Raw genomic sequence first — 13,634 nt, forward strand, 5'->3', positions numbered from 1 at the left:
CGCATCCGAGTATCACAGGAATACAGTTCATCCCAAAACCAACAGTAAATTACAAAAAATGTCTGCTTTGGATAAAGCTATGTGAATGGCCAGACTCGCAGTTCAACCCTTCCACCGTGCTATTAGATAAACTAATCAAAAATCTTGTTTTTGCCGAAAACATCCGTTTTTTAAACTCACTATACGGTACCCAAAGCTTTCCTTTTTATTTATCTTTAATTATATATGTTTATTCCTTTTCTAGTTGCTGTTGATTTTCTTTGGTCCAATAATTAGAAATAAAGTGATGTAAAAGCCTTTTTTTTTTCTTTTTTTTTGTCTGCATATATATTAATGGTTAATACCAAGTTGGTAAAAACCTATGGCATATGTATATGCATTTTTAAAATATAATATATATCAGATATTTTTTAATATATCATATATATTTATTTTATTAATATATATATATATATATATATATTCTTTTTTTTGTATTAGTTTGAAGAGTGACATCCACTGCTAGTCTGAACGAGAAAAACACAGGGAGATGCACAATGGGCACACAAGAGATCTGTAAGAGAAAAAACAAACAAACAGACACGAGAACCGGCAAAGACATAAGCAGCAACCATTTCAGGTCCCTGAGACTGAATCAAAGCTAGCTGTGTATGTCTGTGTAACTGTGTGTATGTAAAGTCAAAACAATGCTCTGCCTGAACTGTAACTATAGTAAAGGAGGGAGGGCGCAACCATGCCACCTACGAGACCAGAAGCCGAAAAGGGAGAAAGCCGAACCCAGGCCACCAGCCGCCCCACGGAGGGCCAGAAGAGGGCGGGAGGAAACCCCCCGCCAACAAGGCCCGCCCCCCTCCCAGTGGCGACAGAGGGAAGCCCCGGGCGCCCCATGGCCCAGGCATGCCCATTCATCCATCCATCCGTCCATCCATTTCCTATTATCCCAAATAGGAATATTTATAAAATATTATAAATATATTATTATAATTATTATAATTTATTCATAATAATAGTATAATAATAAGAGATGACAGTTTTGTCCAACCTAGCAACGAGGGTGGGGCTTGACAGAGCGTCAATTGTGTAATTGCAGAGCATTTTAGAGATGTGTAGTATATCGGTCTGGTCTTCAGGTTGGCCTTCTCTGTTCTCTCCGCTTGCTCATGTCTTTCTCTCTCCTCTAGTAAGTTCTGTGCGGAGCAAAGACCATGTCAGAATTGTAATGGGCTACACATGTGCAAACTGCGCTCAGTAGGTCAAACATTGTACATGCAAGATCCGATCTCTCCTCCGCTCTTTCCTGGTTGGCAAATGCTGTACTTGGCATTAGTTTGTTCTTGGTGTTTGCAGACATACTTATACAAATGGCCTGCAATCTGATCTACTAAAACATTCATCATAACCCTTTTCTGATTTTATTTGATGAAAACTGTGGCCGCTCTCTTTTGGCACACTCTTTCAGCCAGGTTGTGGCAGTCCATTTTATTAGTTAACAGGCTATATAAACTTAAAATCCTAGCCTTACAAAGTTGCTACATCTCTGCCCTGGCATACAGTTTCCACTTCAGGTTTGTTTGCCTAAATGAGCAGACTTTTGCAGCCTTGAAGGTGCATTTGTAAGTGAAGGAAGAACAGTCTGGTTTTTCAGTAAAACCAGAGGTTCTCCAAGGACAGTTGAATAAATTGGATATAGAAGATGCACTTTGCTTTGAGTAGAAAGCAAACTGTCCCAAACTGATGATTACTTTTTACATTTCGCTGACCTTGTACATTCAACTGACATTCCTCATGGTGGATTTAATAATCTGACATGCTCATATTTAACTGCATTAAAAATGTAAGTCTCTGCAACATTTAAAAATTGAGACTCTTTGACACGAACAGATGACTTTATGTTTACTTGTTTAACTTATTTTGTGGGTACATAAATCTGTGCACACTGTCAAATTGTGGGAACTCCACTTTATTTTGGGACAAAAAAGGGATTCTCCATTAAATCATTGAACACAAGGATTAAGATATTTGTCAAGGTTGACATTCCCCCCAGCCTTCAGTTTCTGTCTTGCCCCGCCTGTGTCCCATCTGCCCTGATTATGTCTGCACCTGTGTCTCGTCATGTCTCGTTATCCCCTCAGTATATCTTGTCTTGTCATTCCTTTGTCCCCTGTCGGACCGTACTGTGCTCCCCTCCATGTGCTCCTGATTTTTGATCCCTGTTTCTTCGTTTCTGTTTTGGAACCTGCTCAGCAGCACTTTAATTTTGGTGGAATAAATCCTTTTTGTTGCAACTCCTGGCTCCTGCTCTCCTGCACTTGGGTCCTAACTAAACCGAACCATGACAACATTGACATCATCAGCTTGGAATAGGCCTGTTATGAATAGGATTAGGAACGAATGCATTTCAGTGTGACATCCTCTGACCTGAATGTCTTTTTGTGTTTCCCAATGCTATAAAAGATTTCATAAATATGAAGAAGAGATTCATGTTAATATGAGTTTTCTGCGATTTATGAGAATGTTGAAAATCCAATCCATGTATATTATTGTCATATTGTGCATTCATGATTTTTATTGCCTTCACATGGAGCATATAGCTATACTTTATCATCTTTCATATGTCTCCTATTGTCTCCCTTAGTGTATATCCTTTATTAATCCAAACCAGGGGGGGTTTTAGAGGATATTAGGATACCCTGTCATGTCTTGTTTGTTGATTTAATTCAAAATGCCCAGTAAAGTGTCATTTCATAACAATAATGATAATTCAACTCAAGCCCGTCAATTCAATTCAATTTTATTTATATATAGTCTATTACAACATAAGTTGTCTCTAGGCGCTTTCCAGAGACCCAGAACATGACCCCCGAGCAATTGTTCCATAACTATCAAAGGTAAAAACTCCCCTAGTGGGAGCAAAACCTTAAGCCAAATGGAAGGAAAGGAAAGGAAAAACTCCTCTTAGTAGGGACACTTGAATAGATGGTTTAGATAAATCATCACTTCAGGTCTCTTTCAAACACGTTAACATTCACAGGACCGAATAAGTGTCCGTTATTTATAACAGTTAATGGATATCAATGTATTAATGTCCTCTTACATTTCCATAGAAAATGAGTAGGGATTTATTGCATTTTGAGCAAGAAGGGAAAACTAGTCGAAGCAATAAAAACATTCACAAGAGTCAACGTGAGAAAACATTGAGAAGAGCGAAAACAACGTTGTTCTGGGCAAAGAGAAAAATGACAACACCTAAAAACTTACTCACATCACTTATTCAAAATACAATATTGTGGTTTTCTCTGCAGTGAAGAAATGACCATTCCAGTATCTTCTGTAATATATTATTCCCCTGAAGGAGTGTTGGATATAATAGTATTGTGCTCTTGTTTGTTGACTCATATGCATTAGCTAATTCCATTGCTTCTACAAAGGAAATATCGTATTTTCATATAATGTGACATGACATAATTTATTATGTATATTATTAATAATGATATGTTAACAAATCAATTTCCTTCAGGAATTGATAAAGTATTATTGAACATAATAGAACTTAATGGAATTTTGAGTATAATTAGAGGATAGAGTCTTGCAGATACGAGGCAAATATTATTTAAGAGGACAGTGGAAAACGATTTTTATGATAATCCATATTATTCAGTGATTTACTGTTATTTGTTTACTGGAAAGTCTCACAGTCTTCGTTGCTTCATAAGTAGCACTTCCAATTTTCTTGGAATTGCTCACATGACTGAAACATTTATTTTACATTTTTCTTTGTAAATATTGAATAAACACATAGTCAAAAAAGAGTCACTATCTGGCTTTATATATATGAAAATAGGTGAGAGCCTCCAACACAAAATGTATATGTTTCTATTTTTAATTCCAATCCTTACAGTGAGGTTTTCATTTCTTCAACAACCATATTGCAAGATGCATCTTGTGGTAATGAGAAAAATTCACAGTATTCCAGACAGGACAAATTAGGCTTAGGCTATTTACACCGGGGTGCAAGTACTGATGCGTAGGCTTTTACACTCTGCTACCAATATCAGTGGTATTTGCACCTATGTATTATTAGAAAAAAAAAATGTAAAAAAAATTATTAATAAAAAAAAAAAAAATCAGCTGAACAGTTGTTGACAGGTATTCACACCACTTTTGATAAACTTCATTTAATCTCTTCAAAATATCTTAAAATGATATAAGAGCAAAAATTGTTCATACAAAAGTGTGAGAGCAGACGTTTGCTTGGCTGTATTGCTTGACATGGTTCCAATTTTAGAGTGGTGCGCATGCGCATTGGCAAGTGAAAAAGTGCCTTCTGTTGCAAACATGTTGGCGCATATGCGCATGGGCAACGCATTTGTTTTCATATGTCAACAGGGTGTGAATAGATAAGCTGGTGGGGGCTTGCTATTTGTACCCTGGTGCAAATAGTCACTCCGGACATCTGAATAAAGATGACAATTCAAAAGATTAACAAAACTACTCAAATTTACTCTGCAGACCCCTCTCTTTTTATTTCCTTAAGGTGGTCCCTAGTTACAATATGAGTTGCAGCTCTAAGGGAGAGGGAAAACACAGCTACAATTCTTCCCGTTTACGTAACTCCTTATCCTCAACTTGATATACGTTGCTTTTCCTTGACCTTGAAACAGCACGGTATATCTTTAACCCGGGGAGCAGTCTTAGTTTTGCACAGATAGCTCTTTGATGACTTAATCCGCAGTCACACTATCTGACTACTCATATCTGCATAACAAACTGCAAATTTGAGTCGTACATACACACCAAACAAGCTTAGTTTAAGTAAAAGCAATTGGAGTAAATATGAGATTACTCTATGTTCAATTATTCTAACAGTAAAGAATTGTCTGATGCGTCATGAAAACTTGAAAAGATAAAGGCGGCCATCATCTTTGGGGAGGAAATTCGGAAAGAAAGTCAACAGTAGAACTCTTGGCAATATTTTAATGAGAGCTCTTCCACACACACAATGTAAAAAACTAACTACTTGCATCAGGGTTTAAGAATTGGACTCTTCAGAAATTGGAAAGGCCATGTGGTCTAATAAGTCCAGATTCACCATGTTACAGACAAACAATTACCTCAGGCTAAGATGAAGGGATGCCTTTTGCCTCCCATGCAAGGCAGTGGAGACGGTATTGTGATGTAGAGTCTCATTTCAGCAATTTTATCCACCCAAAGAAGTTAGGTGAACTGACTATCTGAATACACCTCAAGACCGGAATTTTCTCTTTTTTCTTCCCTATTTGTATGAACATTTTCCAATATATCATTGGGCTCAAACTGTGAAATAGTGATCCAGAGAGAACAAGGCTTCAGTTTCACATAGGTCTACCAGCACAGAGACCAGACCATTAATCAGAATCTTTCACATTTAGTTAGTATTCATTTTATTGAAAGATGAATATCTGGGCAGAACTAAATATTATTTTTCAAACAATGCACATTGAATTAGCATTTTAATCAAAGCTAAAGCTAAAGATTGTTAAACAAAATATTATATTGTGTGACTTTCTTTTCATCAGGTACAAATGACTGATGGCTTTGGCCTTGTAAATAGTGTTGTTTTGGGCAACTTAGTTTCAGTCTAGTCTTTAGGTCAAGCTATCATTTTAGTTTTTATTATTTTTAGTCACGTTCATACTCCTTTTGTCAAGTTTCAGTCGACTAAAAGTCTGAGCATTTTAGTCTTATTTTTGTCAGAATTGTCCAAGGCCATTTCTACTTTTAGTCGACGAAAACTGATGACATGTGACATTTTAGTCAAAGATTTTACACGTTTTACAATTCAAACAAGGTTATCTTTTTATATTGTTACCTTATAGACTCAATAATACATTCATTCCAGATACAGAAGAAGCTCTAATTTGAGTTTACATTTATTTTACCAACCAAATATGCTAGAAGTATTATGTCCTTTTCGAGCCTTGTGGCCGGTGTTTATCTCCGGTTTCTGTAGCGTGGTAACCAGTGTAGGGTGGTTACCACCCCCAGGATAGGACGCTAGTCTATCGCTGGATACTTCCGCTAGCAAAGCTAGGTACTCATTCATACAACTGGGTGAAGTGAGGAAAGCCGAGAGTAAAGCATCTTTCCCAAGGATGCAAAGTGACGACAGTGCCAGGGTTCGAAACCACGACCTTCGGATCATGAGCCCGAAGCCCCAACCACTCCGATCCCCTAGAAGTACGAACATAAATTTAAATAAAATTAAAGCTGCAAGCAACGATGAACGGGCCCTCGCACCCTTGTGAGAGTTTAGGCGTGCTGCAGTGGAAGCGCTTACTATGACTTGCATGTAGATGTCTTTGTGTTGATAGTAGTGGTGGAACTACATTACCCAGAATGCCATATATTGGTCGCGGGTTGATGATGTCACGGTTCAAGATGGCTACCTGAAGTTGGTCAGTAAAGCTGCATGAAAACCTAAGCTGGTGTGTTCTTTGAAGGCTACAAACATAACATGGTGTCAGAAGTGGACTCTCATGGTCCGCGCTGAGATTGACGGACGGAGGGAGAGCTTTGCCAAAGAGTGGGACGAAAAAGCAGCAGTTGGACGCCGACATCGCCGTTAGCAGCAGGCTACAGCTAGCGTCAGCACAGCTGAAAGCAGCCGACGCCATGGATAACTTACTGACTCCACCATCGTCGATGAGGTTTGATGGAAATCTTGCTGAAAATTGGAAGAGGTTTAAGCAGAGATTCAACATTTACCTGGATGCAAGTGGAGCGGGTGGAGATGACGAAAAGAGAAAAGCCTCCATTCTTCTCCATGTGATCGGCGAAGAGGCTCTGGAGATATACAACAGTTTCCACATAAGTGAGGCCTGGACATTTAGCGGATGACACCACCCACAACTCTCTATATCAAACCATTCAAAAGTTATTATTGAATAGTTATTAGTTATTATTTTTGGCGTCTAGCGTCGCCACAGTAGCGCTTTTGGAAGAGAAAAGTAATGCGCGTCGTTGCAGGATGGAGACGCACATTTTGATGTATAACACGCATGGGTGCACGTTACGGTTCGGGCTGTATTAACTGCCGAAGGAATGGCATAAATTGCGCCAAAATTACACGATTCATTCAAAATGGGAGGCGCTGTTGAGCCATTTTGCCACGCCCATTAATGCAAACCATTAAATATCAAATTTTTCGCCAGGCCCGGCTTGCGTGCAAAATTTGGTGACTTTTTGGGGGCAAAAAAGGCCCCCTTTCGTCAGAAGAAAGAAAGAAAGAAAGAAAGAAAGAAAGAAAGAAAGAAAGAAAGAAAGAAAGAAAGAAAGAAAGAAAGAAAGAAAGAAAGAAAGAAAGAAAGAAAGAAAGAAAGAAAGAAAGAAAGAAAGAAAGAAAGAAAGAAAGAAAGAAAGAAAGAGAAATACAATAGGGCCTTCGCACTGTCAGTGCTTGGGCCCTAATAAATAAATAAAATAGCATCACATGACAGTGCCAGAAAAAATGATTACATTCAAGTTTAACATACAGTTAATAGAAACCAGGTGCTTGAAAAAAGTGCAAATAAAATGTGTGTCTGACATGTATTCCTTGTAAACTGAAGTCAGATTTGGCATCATAAAAACTTTTAAGAAAGATTACAGAACATTACAAATGGTTTGGACATAGAGAATGGGATGGGAAGCACTGGCTGCATACAGTGAAATCTATTGACAGAAAAGCACAAAACAGTGGTGAATTATGCCAACTACTGAACAAACTGCAACTGAAAACTGTAACCTGCTGGATGTTATTTTAAGAGTGGTCACAAATCACAACAAAAAACAACTGTCAAGTACACATTACTCCAAGGCTAAATTTTTTCAGATTTTCTATTCCCTGGCACACAGAGTATCTCAACACTAAAATACTCTTGTGTCTGTGTATGAGAGACAGACAGACAGTTCAGGCCAGCCATTAACTACCACTTAGGCTTGCTTACTTTGAGGAATGCACTTCTTTCCAAAATGGTCCTAGACCTGTTCGTCGTCCACAAGAAAGGTAACCAGTTACACTGAAGACCCTCTCTGTAAATGCCTGAGAGGCTGGCATCGCCAGGAGGTCCAAGGCCAGAGGTTTCAGTGTTGGAAACACAGTGGAAGAACACTGAGTCAACCAATACTCAATGCTGGATTCCTCTTTATATTTGGAATTCTCCTGCCTAATGTTTGTTGTCTTGCCTGTCTTGGGCCTCGATGGATGACTGGCACTGAAAAACTTAAAGCGGCACTATGTAACTTTTCCACCTTAATATCATATTTCCAGAGTCATTGTGATGGTACATCAACTTCCAACAGGTTTAATGACACCTCTGTCATGGTCTGGGGGGGTCTGTATCACCTTCACTGGCACTATGTAACTTTGAGGAGCATGGTAGGAACCCTGCCACACTAAAAAACTACAAATTGTTACGGCTTTGACTGCTTTACGGCATACGTCACTTCCCCCTCCTTCCCGATTCGTAGTCGAGACGAAAATGGGTGTGGCTTGGAGCGCAGCTCCGCAGAAGCTGGTAACCCGTTGCTGTGTTGTGGCTGCAGCAGCTCCACACAACAGACGTGGGGAAAAGATCGCTAATGGTTTAACTTTTCACCGCTTTCCTGCTCGGAGGCAGAACCACGGAGGCCGGCCAATTATCTGAGATAATAAATTAAAAGAGTAAAAGAGTCGTCAGCTCGGTTGGATCGCGGCTGTAACGAGTCCGACCAAACATAACGTTCCTCAGTAAACAAACAAACTCGCACACAGATGGGCCTCGGATCAAAACACGGGTTTATTAAACCACAAACAAACACTCACAGACCGGGGTCAGATCATTCAAACGGGTTTTATTCCCCACTTCTCCAGCTAAACGCAGTTGTTGGCCAGCTCTCTGCAGTGCGATTAATTTTGTTGAGGAAAAAATATTAACTATCTGATTTGTAGCTGCAGAAGAAAAAAATAATCTCACGAGGAAAAAAAAATATTGCTCACGCCTCGGAGCATCTTCAAAGCTGTCAAAAAAAAAAGAAAAGAAAAGTAAGAGTAATACAAAACATGTAATGTATGTTGTACTATTATACTAATTTATTGAAACACATGGCGAGTCAAACATTTACCAAAGCAGCTGCCAAACACTCCTAAACAAGGTAGCCGGAGACGTGGGTTGTGCAGAACTGCGGCAGTAAATCCTTCTAAAGAGTGGCGCTCCGACGAGGAGCTCCATTCTTTAGTAGGGATTTCATATGGATCCAGACCGTTAATAATCATTATTTTCTCCATATACCGCTCCCTGGCTTCCTTGTTTAAGGTATCCCGGTAAATTCCAGTTCCTTTCCAGCAGTTTAACATTTTTTTTTGCGTTCCGTCTGTTCACTTGGTAGAACAGAAAAGCGTCCCGTCTTCTCTCAAAAAAATGCACGCGACTGGACAGGAGTTTTCCGGCAGTACACGCTAGTGCTCATGGGAAATGTAGTGTTCTTTCTGGTAAAGCACTACCGCTTTTGTCCAAAAGATGCCGCCAAACTCAGAAAAGCTGAAAGTTACGTTGTGCTGCTTTAAATCTGGGCCATTTTGCAGAGGTTAACTCTGGAGCCTCAGTACCCTCATTTGCAACCTGCTCATCATGTTGTGTCAGGAGTGCTGGCACAACAAGGGAAAGTGATTGGGTGTCACTTTCAAGTGCCTTAGTGTGCTCTGCAAATGGCAGAAGGTCTTTCAGCATCTGGATCTTCTGCCACTCACTGTAAGACTCAGCCACAGCTGTAAGGTGGTTCTTGACTTCAAGACAGTGCAACATCATAGCAAAGCAACTTGACCACCTGGTGGGACAGTCTTATCAGAACCAGAGCACACTTCTGTAGTAGCCGCTCTGTGGCGACAGACGACTTCCTGAACATGTTCACCAAGTGCCTCACTTTTTCCAAAAGCCTTCAGATTGGGAGTTATTTCTGAACCATATTCACGACAAGCTGTATGGCGTGAACTACACATGGGGTCCTCTCTATGGCTCCGTAGTTGTATCTACATGGAAATATAAAAAAGAAAAATGTAGATGTAGCAACCTCGTGCCACTTGGGGTCGACCGACAGGAAAGAGGACACAGGGTGCAGAAATTGTGATTTATTTCACCAAGTAGCCAGGCAGGGTGGAGAGATTGATTGGGCACAGGTGTGCCCAATCAGCTGAGTCGCTGCTCCCCCGCAGCCCACACCCAATCCTCCACTCTGTCACAGTACATATTTAACCATTTTATCCCATTTCTATTATTGAACCACCTCTGAATCCTCTTCAGAGGTTGTGGCAGCTTCTGCCAATGTGTGGCTGTGGAATGAAGCCACCATATTGGAGCCATTGTCAGTTATGGTGGTGAGGAACTTCTCTCTAGGGACTCCCCATTCTACCATTAATTCCTCCACAAGCATACTTATTGACTGTGCAGTGTGAGGGTGAGCCATCTCCTTTAGGTTCAGGAGCATGTGTTCAGCTTTGTCGTCTTGTGGGTTGAAGTAACAGGCTCTGACAGCCAGGAATGAGGCTGCCCTCTTTCGTCCAAATATCCAACCTCGTAGTTACTCTGCATGCTGTGGCCAGGTTCTGTTTGATCTTTTCTTTCTCTACTTTATACATGTTTTCAATTAAGTTTAAAATGTTGTGTTTTTTGGTGCTTTGAATTTTTTGTCCATTTTTGCCATCATGGCGATGAACTCTTCTATTCATGCTGGGAGTCCTCTTCGGCCTATCCACTGTGCTATCCCCTCCTCTTTGGTAAGTTGCTCTCGGGAGTTGTTGTACATCCTTGTGGAAAAGAAATCCTGAGCACAAGTTGGCTTGTTGTCCATCTTCTTGGGTGGGACTTGTTTCACTGATGCTCTTTCTGGAATCTAGCACAGGAATAGATATGTCAAGACAGATGCCTCTGGAAAATCTAACTGTTGTAGATAGTAAGTACTGTAGCATCAATCCTTGCTATGCTTTTTTACCTTAGTAAATAAACCTTTTGAGTGAGTGACTTGACTGTCCATAAAAGGAAAATTAAGTCTAGGCTACATAATCAAGACAGAAGTAGTCTAGTAGTAGTTTCGGGAGGCATGTTAATGCAAATATATTTTGTTTACATGTATTTATGGGTCTAGAATAGGGTATTCAGTCATGTTCCAAATTCAGTGTGATTGCTATGTGAATGACAAAAACTAGCGAAAGGGATGCTTATTATATGGAGCCATTCAGTTAGGTACAGGAGGAACTAAGAACCCACTTTACACTCCCTCTAAAACAAGCAAATAAATCTACACACCCATCAGCAGCAGCAATGTTAGCATGTGTTTGGCTAATAATACTGCAGGTAACTAATTAACTAACAAACATTGCCTATCAAATTAGTGCCATTTGCCTCATTGTTGTCCTTTTTTTCCAAATGACAATCAATAAAGAACGGAATCGTTAAGCAGATTCGAAAATGGAATTGGAATTATAAAAATCTTATCAATTCCTATTCCTAATTGCCACCAGACCTGTCACGCTTCCATCACTGGCTATTTAGATTGAATGGTACAATAGACAGCTGACTTGTGTAGCTAAGCTTGATAATTCGAGTTGAAGCACCAGTTAATCTGTTGGTGGGGGATAATTTGATGCTGGACTGTATGCTTTTTATATTTATTGCAATGGTCCAAGTGCATTTGTAGAGATAACTCTGTATGTGTTGCGGGTGACTTCTATCCTGGGTTGATCCATGTACTCATTTTGGTAAGCTTCTGCCCTAAAGGTAACTTCTTTGATAAGTTGGATGTGTATTGTTTAAGGCTCATTTTTACCATATTTCCAAGATCCAAGATCCAAGATGGCGCCTCCTATGGTCACCACTGTGTTTTGCTCTCTGATTTTTTTTCAGCTTTTTGTTCATTTTTCCTGTTTTCTGCTGCCCTCCACTGGTCACCTTCAGCAGAGAGCAATTGCTTAACATTGGGAAGTCTTCTCCCGGTACTTTTTACCCAGTTTTCACCGATCCGGACAGTATTAAAGAGATTCTGGTCGGAGCAGCAGCAGCTGTCTACCGGCTCTTCAGGAGACTCAGACTGGGGAAGCGCGCGGGAGCTCTCGTGCGACTGAGAGAAAGAGGATTCCGAACCCCGCTCCCCTCCATACACCTGGGGAATGTCCACTCCCTCGCAAAAAAAATATGGATGAGCTGCTTCTACTCATCACAAAGAACTGGGATTTTAGCAGATCTGCCGCTGTTTGCTTTACTGAAACCTGGCTCAGTGATCTCGTCCCGGACAGCGCGGTGCGGCTTCCCGGGTTCCAGCTCATTCGAGCAGATCGCAGCAAGGAACCTTCAGGCAAGGCAAAGGGAGGTGGAATCTTCTTCTATATAAATGAAGGTTTGTGTACTGATGTCACAGTGCTAAAAGACTCTTGCAGCCCTGACTTAGAGACACTTTTTTGTGAACTGCAGACCTTTTTATTCACCACAGGAGTTTTCATCCTTTGTTCTGGTCAGCGTTTACATCCTGCCGTATGCGTGTGTGACTGAAGCCACGCAGCTGCTGGCCAACCAGATAACAGACTTGGAGAAAAACTCCCGAACTCACTCTTTATTGTTTTGGGGGATTTCAACAGAACAAACCTCACCCACGAACTTCCGAAATACAGGCAACATGTTAGGTGTCCCACCAGGGACGTGTAGACTCTGGATCATTGTTACACTATTATTAAGGATGCATATCGCTCTGTTCCCCGGGCAGCTTTGGGACACTCTGACCACTGTCTGCTTCATCTGATCCCGACCTACAGGCAAAAACTAAAAACCTCTAAGCCTGTTGTGAGGACTGTGAAGAAGCACGGAATGGAGTGTTTTCGAAGCTGCGTGCCTCAGATCTGCACAAACTAACAGACACTGTGACATCCTATGTCAGTTTTTGTGAGGACATGTGTGTGCAGACTAAAGCCTGAATTATGGTTCTGCGTCAAATCGACGCCGTGCCTACGCAGTCACCGTGGCGACGTCGTGAACCCTTCAGACTTTTCCGTCACTCCATTTCACCGCGGTGCAGTGCGAACCAATCACAGCCCTCTCGGTTTGCGTTTGGTCTGCTTCGCCTCGACGCGTAGTTACAATTTTTGGGAGGTTCGAAGACGTGGGTTGCGCGACACGGCGCAAACTACAGCGTAGGCACGGCGTCGATTTGACGCAGAACCATAACTCAGCCTTAAGACCTTCTGCACATACAACAACGACAAGCCCTGGTTCACACCGAACCTCAAGAAGCTGCGCTGAGCCAAGGAGGATGCATACAGGAGCGGTGATCAAGCCCTGTTTAAGCAGAAGCTCACCCAGCTCACAGTGCCTGCCTCCACCTGTCAGTGGATCACCAGCTTCTTGAGTGACAGGAGGCAGCAGGTGAGGCTGGGGAGCATCACATCCAGCACCCGGACCATCAGCACTGGTGCCCCCCAGGGGTGCGTCCTCTCGCCACTGCTCTTCTCGTTCTACACAAATGACTGAACCTCAGGGGACTCTCCTGTGAAGCTCCTGAAGTACGCGGACGACACCACCGTCATCGGCTTGATCCAGGAAGGTGACGAGTCCGTGTACAGACAGGAGGTGGAACAGCTGGTCAACTAGTGCAGT

This window comes from Cololabis saira, chromosome 12 (assembly GCF_033807715.1).
Source record: "Cololabis saira isolate AMF1-May2022 chromosome 12, fColSai1.1, whole genome shotgun sequence".
Classification (NCBI taxonomy): domain Eukaryota; kingdom Metazoa; phylum Chordata; class Actinopteri; order Beloniformes; family Belonidae; genus Cololabis; species Cololabis saira.